This window comes from Oncorhynchus keta, chromosome 6 (genome assembly GCF_023373465.1).
Source record: "Oncorhynchus keta strain PuntledgeMale-10-30-2019 chromosome 6, Oket_V2, whole genome shotgun sequence".
NCBI classification, from domain to species: Eukaryota; Metazoa; Chordata; class Actinopteri; order Salmoniformes; family Salmonidae; genus Oncorhynchus; species Oncorhynchus keta.
In genome coordinates this window covers 17412439-17420361 of record NC_068426.1, presented here as the reverse complement: position 1 = coordinate 17420361, position 7923 = coordinate 17412439, and positions in this window count along the sequence as shown.

Here is a 7923-nt window from a genome sequence, read left to right as displayed (position 1 = left end):
GAGACGTAAAAGGGAAATGAGGAGCCATAATGAGCACAAGCCATATATACATAGGGAGGTCATGACCTCTACACCGGAGCACTTGTAGATACATACACAGCACTCATCGCATGACAAACCGAGGCAGTGGTTAGGAGTCTGTTGGAAGTCTCTCACTGTATCTAATGGTGTGGTTGAGATTGAGAAATAATGGTGCTACTGTACTATATAAAATTAAATCTATTATTATTACTGCGGACAGCTGTTCAAGTGAACTTTGACCCTGCGTGATGATCCCAGTCCATGGGACGCAGTCTTTGTGACCCAGATGTCCCATACTGCCAATTTACAGGAACCTTAGTATCATTCCCTTTGGCTTGAGATGTCAGTGTTCTATTGACATCGGTCTCGCTGTGTATACTTAACTGGTTCACTGAAGTTCACCTGCAAGTCAAATAACAGCATCCATTGTCCTGTGTGTGAATATGTGTGCTTCATTAATTAATAAGCATCATGATTCTGACTAAATAAGATAAAACGGGGAAATAAACACTGGGTTATGATAAACATTCTGATTTGATTTTATATTCTCATAAACAGATGACAGTGCCCTACAGCTCATGGTGTTGAGTTCTTATGAGCAGAGCAACTTTTCGCTATATTTCTCAAAGGGACAAATCAAAATATGAATTATTTTCTACTGTGAGTAAGAATTGTCACCCTGACTTAAAGAATTTCGTGTTTTTTTTAAGACATTTCGGTATTTTATCATTGAATGTCAGTTACACTGATAATTTACCAATCACTTTTTTACCCAAATATATTGACTGTTGATTAGATTTGTACCTGGATATCGCACAAATGTAGTCATTTAATCAGTGATACACATTTCAGCTTTAAACATAATGCTTATTTGAGTATTTATTACATTTTATGGGTTATGATGTGTTTTTCTGATGCTGTGGTAATGGTTTTCAGACTGATTTACCTTTGGTGGGTTTGAGTGTATGTGCTGTATGCATGTTGATTGGTTTGCGCAGCGTGACTGGTTCTGGGTATTATATGTGCTCTTTTCCTTAGTCTCCAGGTAAACCATTATTGCAAGTTAATGTAGTAAATATATATATTTTTCGTTATTTCTTATAAACATTATTTTGTGTCGGGAACTGTGCTTTTGTTCTATTCTATTGTTTGTATTTTCATTTGGCTGTTGATGTCGTATGTTGTCTTTTTAATGTTATGAATTTGAGATACTATTTTTAATGAGCTCCTGCCCGTGCCATGTATTGTTGTCCTTTTTGGCAAAAAATATAAAATGTTCTTCAAAGCATATCATGATATTGAGATACACTATGTCACAATAACTTGTAATGCTTTGTCTTGTGTCGAACACTTAAATGTGGAGAAAAATAAATGATTTTACTCAATATTTATTCATTTTCTTCAGTTCTTAGTCTCTTACATAAATTTGCCGTGAGTCTTTTTGCTCAGGAGATAATGATTGATGTATATTTTTAATTCAACTTTGTCTTGCATTTTATGCTTCCAGGAAATATTTGTTACATGAGGTACATTATTGGTTGTGACAGTTGACAGAAATGGACTTTAGTGTTAATGTAACCAGCAGGGGGCAGTAGGGTGCTTACCAGTAGCAGGCCAACAGGCACAATGAGCCATTGAAAACCAATAGACAACATGGCTATAACGTGATTATCATTTTGCCATTAATCAAAACTATACTTGAGTGGATCATTTCAATGGGAAATTGTGATATATTGAACGTGACACAGATGGATATGGATGAAACTGTAAATCATGTCCATTCCAATAATTACAGTACAATCTGCAGTCTTGGAAATGACCCAAGGCATGAGCCTGCCTTTGGTAAGAGCACGCGAACACACACACACTGGGATGGATTAAATGTATACTTGAGCAGATACAGCCAGCCCTTTAACACAGACCCATGCAAACTGCTTTGGCAGATCTCAGAGCCCTGCAAACACCACATATAGACTTTGTCTTACATTCATCCACCAATATTTAAATTATTAAAACAGTAGAGAAGCTCTACTCATGTCAATGCATCAAGGTTGATTTCATGGCAGACCTACCACTCTCTATTCTCTGCCATCAAAATTGTATTATTTATTTCTAAAAACTCCTTTCATTATTAAGTACCGGTACCTAAACATGACTTCTGTTCACCATATAACCCGAGGAAGAAACATTCCATCACCAGCATGTTCTATACTGAACCCAAACAGTTCCAGTGCTATCAGGTAGAAAAAGCAAAACCAGCAATCATGTGACTGGAGGCCAAGAGGGTGTTCGCATGCAAGGTCACTGGTGGTGAGTGCTCATTTGTAAGCCCGAGCACTAGAGTCACATTGACGGATGTGTTGCTGGCGCAGGGGAAAACATGGAAGGAATATGCGTAAGCAAGGCTAACATACAGTGCCTATCGAAAGTCTACACCCCTCTTGGATTTCTTCACATTTTATTGTTACAAAGTGGGATTGAATTGTCATTTTTTTATCAATGATCTCCACAAATTCTATTTTTTTTTTAAAGATTCATGAAATATAAAACACATATATACCTTGATTAGATAAGTATTCACCCCCCCCGAGTCAATACATGTTATAAACACCTTTTGCAGCGATTACAGCTGTGAGTCTTATTCAGGAAAGATCCTTGGGGAAAACCTACTTCAGTTTACTTTACACCAGTAACCAGGAGAGGAATTTACCTTTCAGCAGGACAATAACCTACAACACAAAGCCAAACCTACACTGGAGGTGCTTACCAAGACGACAGTAAATGTTCCTGAGTGGGCAAGTTACAGTTTTGACTTAAATCTTCTTGAAAATCTGTGGCAAGACTTGAAATTGGCTATTCAGCAATGATCAACAACCAACTTGACAGAGCTTGAAAAGAATAATGGGCAAATATTGCACAATCCAGGTGTGCAAAGCTCTTAGAGATTTACCTAGAAAGACTCACAGCTATAATTTCTGCCAAACATGTATTGACTCTGGTGTGAATGCTTATGTAATTGAGATATTTCTGTATTTAATTTTCAATAAATGTGCTGAAATTCCTAAAAACATGTTTTCACTTTGTCATTATGGGGTATTGTGTTAAGATGGGCGAGAAAAATATATTTAATACGTTTTGAGTTCAGGCTGTAACAAAATGTGGAATAAGTCAAAGTACTGAATACATATGCATGTTTTGGAATATTTTTATTGTGTATATTTGTATTCTTTTCACTCTGTAATTTAGGTCATTATTGTAGAGTCACTACAATGTTGTTGATCCATCCTCAGTTTTTTTTCCATCACAGTCATTGAACTCTGTAGCTGTTTTAAAATCACTAATGGCCTCATGGTAACATCCCTGAGCATTTTCCTTCCTTCCTGTCCTGCAGCTCATTTCAGAAGGACAGCTGCATCTATGATGTGTCTGGGTGGTTTAATGCATCATTTACAGCATAATTATTAACTTCGCCATGCTTAAAGATATATTCAGTGTCTGATTGGTTATTGTTACCCATCTACCAATCACGGCCCGTCTTTGTGAGGCTCCCAGGTCTTGTAGTTGAATCTGCGTTTGAAATTCAGTACTTGACTGAGGGACCTTACAGATGTTGTATGGGGACAGAGGAAGAAGTAGTCATTGAAAAATAATGTCAACCCCTATTATTTCACACAGAGTGAGTTCATATAACTTCTAATGTGATTTGTTAAGATACATTTGACATCTGAACTAATTTAGGCTTTGCTAAACAAAGGGGGAGAATACTTTTGCAACAACAATATTTTAGTTATTCTAAAAATGTTATTTTCACTTTGATATTATGGAGTATTTTGTGTAGATCAATGACAAAACATGACAATTAAATCTATTTCAATCCCACTTTGTAAGGCAACAAAATGTGAAAGAAGTTCAAGTGGGTGTAGAATTTCTATAGGCACTGTATAAGCTAAATCCACATATAGGCTATTTCTCCATCGTGTGTGTGTGTGTGTGTGTGTGTGTGTGTGTGTGTGTGTGTGTGTGTGTGTGTGTGTGTGTGTGTGTGTGTGTGTGTGTGTGTGTGTGTGTGTGTGTGTGTGTGTGTGTGTGTGTGTGTGTGTGCGCGCGCTTCTCCATACAGCATGTGTGGGTGGCAGTGTTAGTGTCCTTATGCTTTGGGACATGTCTTGCTGAATACTGCAATAGCCATCTGTCATAAGGAGAAGAGGAGGTAAGAGTGATCCTCAGTGTCTGTCCTGTCCCCTTTTACCTCTCCCTGCCTCTCACTCAATGACATTTGCACAAGACACTTTAATATTGCAACAGTCAACATCTGTGAGTAGGTCTGAGACATCTGACTTAGAGAGTGTGTTAACAGTACACACACACACCCAATCACAGTACACTCTCTCTCTCCTTTTCCTGTCATTGCGGTAAGCGTCCACTTTACCACTGGCAGTTAAATAGCTTGAAAAATAACAAAACTATCTTTCATTGTTTTATGCCAAGACTTTTTAAACATAAATACACATTTCATTTGAATAGCTCGGCTGTTGAGAGCCTTGTGTTATCATGATCATTGATCAATATTGAATTGGATTATATTTAGGAACAGATTTAAATTTAGGGGAGGATTGTCAAAATTGAATTGGATTATATTTAATGACCTTAAGGACCGATTTATATTTAGGGAGGGTTGTCAAACTGTTTGTTTTGCTTTGGGGAGGGTTGTGTTGTTTTTTATTGGGCACATGGCAGGGAAGTGGGGTTTTTCCCTGGTTTACATTCGCTCTTTTGCGAATATTTCTTCCATCCTAGCCAAATTTCCTCATCTGCTTGCGGGTGTCTTCCTTATACCAAGGTGTTTTGGTATTTCCCTTATGCACGACGCTTTTCCACACACTAACTTTTACTACGCCACAGGTCAATATAGTCTACCAGTGTAACTGTATATCCTGCCCTGAATCCACCATTCATAGTGTCAATAGTGGTAGGTGGATCGTTTATCTGCATCTGCAATAGGCCAACTAGCAATCATACCACACATAAAAGTATTTAAAGCTGCATACATTTTCAATAATGAATCCACAAGAACAAATGGCAATAACTGATAGACACCAAACCGGAGAGGCCAGGTGCATTATTGCGCATGAAAGAACAATGAAGACATGAAGCATGCAGCTCAAAAAGCCCTCCTATTGATCGGGACAATGTAAGTATCCTACCCAAGTCTAACTTACAACAACACCACAATGCAAGATATAATTGCATTATTGTTTTCAAGAGTGCAAAATTCTGCAGTGAAAATGTCATTTGAATAGCGGCTCAAAAGACCTGTGATTTGAATGTTTCATTCCATTTGGATCCGTTGTGGGCCTCATCTCAACAATTTATAAGGTCTAGACAAGCACAGTGGCATACTGGCTGTATTTTTACTTCTGATACTGAATGCGCTGTCTGTTGCAGATCATGATTCTCCCAAGTCATCCTATAATAATATGACCACATAGCTCCTGGCAGGCCCAGTTTTTCAGGAAAGCTTAATAAATTCTCTGCATCCTCCAGTCCGAGCGGCTATTATGTGATAACCATCTTATGGGTTGACATAAATACTTTCCCCAAAACCTTCTCAATTAAATGTTAACTGCAAAGTAGGCTTACCTGGCAGAAGTATATCATGAGGAAGTATATAAATTGTATCTACTATTTGTTATTTTTTAAAGTTTCCCATGAAATGAGCAACAGCAGTACAGAACCATCACTATCCCTTATATTAGATGCACATTCCTCACTTGCTAGATGTGCAATTAAAGGGCAAGATGTGCAATTAAAGGGGAATTACACTCACAAATCCACGTGTTTGTTTTCTTCCAGACATAAAAAAAATTGTCTTATGTGATGTAAGCATTGATATGGACTCAGAGCTGGTATATGCAGGGAGTCAGGAAGCAGGCGCAGACGGTGAGTTTATTAATAAGAAACATTCAGATAAATAAAACAGGTGTAGCGTACTGAACGTAAACAAAACCAATAATGCCTGCTCCAGACACAGGATGGCCCCAAGGGCGACGAGCGGGCCGGCGGAGATGGAAATCGCAGATAATGTTGGGGTTCAGGATATCTGCCTCCGGAACCCAACAGCGCTCCTCTGGGACATACCATTCCCAGTCCACCAGGCACTGAAGCCTACCCCCACAACGTTGGGAGTCCAGTAGGGACCTGATGGCATAGGCAGCGGGGACCACAAACTACCGGCCTGGGGAGGGAAACATGAAAAGAGGGTGAGATCCGGTAGTTGGTGGGGAGTTGTAAATGGTAAGTTACCTCATTAACCCTACAGAGGACATTGAAGGGCCCCACAAACCGGGGGCTCAGCTTCCGGCAGGGCAGGCAGAGCCCTGGTCCTCAATTCACATCCTGGGTCTAGAAAGCCTTTATGGAGAAGCTGGGGGCCACGGTCAGCCTCACATCCGGATACCGGCCTCAGTCAACAGGCTGGAGAGCCAGATGCGATCACAAGGATGGAACGCGGGAGCCTCACTGCGGTGGTGGTCCGCCTGAGCCTCACGTGGGCATCGCTCCACACTTTCTCTGCACATTGGAACCACTCTGACCACTGCAGGGGCCTTGGTCTGGCTCAGAATCCACAGAGCCAGGGCCGGCTGATATCTGAGATCGCACTGGAATGGAGTCAGCACGGTGGAGGAGTGACGAAGTGAGTTCTGGGCGTATTCTGCCCAGGGAAGGAACCGGGCCCACTCCCCCTGCCGGTCCTGGCAGTGACTCCTTAGGAACCTCCCCAGCTCCTGGTTGGTCCTCTCCACCTGCCTGTTGGACTGAGGCCGGTATCCGGATGTGAGGCTGGCCGTGGCCCCTAGCTTCTCCATAAAGGCTTCCCAGACCCGCGATGTGAATTGAGGACCATGGTCAGAAACAATGTCTTCCGGAAGGCCATAGTGCCTGAAGACCTGCTGGAATAGTGCCTCAGAGACCTAGAAAGCGATAGATAGACCGGAGAGAGGGATAAAAGGCAGGATTTAGAGAATCTGTCAACAACGACCATAATAGTGGTTAAACAATCAGAAAGGGCGAGATCAGTTACAAAATCTTTGGACAGATGTGACCAAGGCCGCTGAAGCATAGGAAGGGGAAGTAGTTTTCCTGCTGGAACGTGCCGGGGAAATTCGGATTGGATACCAACGGTGCATGAGTTAACATAGTGAGCAACGTCCTGCACCAAGGTGGGCCAACAGTATTTACCGGAGAGGGATTGGATGATGCAGGTGATACCTGGGTGTCCAGCGGTGATGGATGTGTGCACCCAGGTCAACAGCTGATCTCTCACCCCGTGGGGACATGGATGCTCTCTGGGGGGCAGGTAGAAGGAGCGGGTTCCCTCTCCAGTCTGAGATTCAGTGCCTTAGACTGCTGCGCCACTTAGGTAATGATGAAGCCCAGGTGTGCATAACTATGGGGAGCAGTTGTATGTAATGATGGTTGACAGATGTGCATATTGTGGGTTGCCAGTACTGGTGATGAGTAGACCGGTGACGTCGAGTCCCGGAGAGAGAGAACGGGAGTAGGCGTGACAAGAGCATCCAATTTAGTTGTTTCTCGAAGAACAATTGTAAAAATAAAAAACAATCCCATACTTTGAGAAAACATAAAACAGACTTTGGGAGAAAAAAGTCACAGATTTTATAGGGCCCCCCTTAGAGTTGTTTATTAACCATTATTTTACCAGGTATATTGACAGAAAACAGTGCACTACTTTCTTTTGTACACTAGGGAGGGATGTATTTTCTGTTTGTTAAGATTGACATAGTATTTTTATTGTGGTGTTGAAAACGCAAACCATGATACTGAAGTGCCCGAAGTTGGTATGATTTTTTTATTGGTTGTGTGGTTCATTGGGACCAGTGG